The sequence below is a fragment of the Dinoponera quadriceps genome, unplaced genomic scaffold (genome assembly GCF_001313825.1).
Source record: "Dinoponera quadriceps isolate SergipeBrazil2010 unplaced genomic scaffold, ASM131382v1 scaffold115, whole genome shotgun sequence".
NCBI lineage: Eukaryota > Metazoa > Arthropoda > Insecta > Hymenoptera > Formicidae > Dinoponera > Dinoponera quadriceps.
In genome coordinates, this window is record NW_014554511.1 from 215,710 (window position 1) to 216,464 (window position 755).

Genomic DNA, 755 nt, shown 5'->3' on the forward strand with positions numbered 1-755 from the left:
TTGCTACATAACTGATGCTTCTGGTAATGACAGTGATTACAATGATAACGGCGATTACAACGACGGAACGAAGCGGGGGAAAGAATAGGACACGATTGGATACGTTTCCCTTGCGATTGTAACGAATGGTCTTTTAGCATTTTGCAAGAAATTTTGCAATATCGTAAAAAAGGAAGAAACTGACTGTTGCGACAGTTGGTTTTTTTTCTCTACATAAGAAATATGAAAAATCCTTGTCGCACCGCATGTCTTGATCTACTCTATTCCTCTTTACTTTGAGCAACCTGGTGATGCTGCTAACAAATGGATATTAATCACCTTAGCGCGAGCCATCCCTTATACAACAATAACAGCAACGTGACGATTTAGTCTGTTGGCGTTCGTGGTTACGATATAAGGCCACACGGTATTGACTTTAGTGATCTCGGGTCAAGATAGAATAGCAGCTCATATTGTAATATATAATTGAACGAAATGCTACCACTTTTCACCCGGAAGAGAAGAAAGCAAGCAAAAAAGGGAGGAATGGATGGAAGAGGAGTCGATAGCAATTAGAAACGAGAGTGTGAACCCCGGGAAAGGGAAAAAGTGTGGGTGGACGATTCGGATTCTCCGGGAGCAGAAGGTGATACGGAGGCACGGTTCAGCAGGTACTAACAGCTGTGTGGTAGTAGGAGGCAAGATCACGTACGGTGGGGGAAAGTGAATCAACGAGAAGGGAGGCAACAGACGGAGCTTCGGAGGGAGGGGGGGGG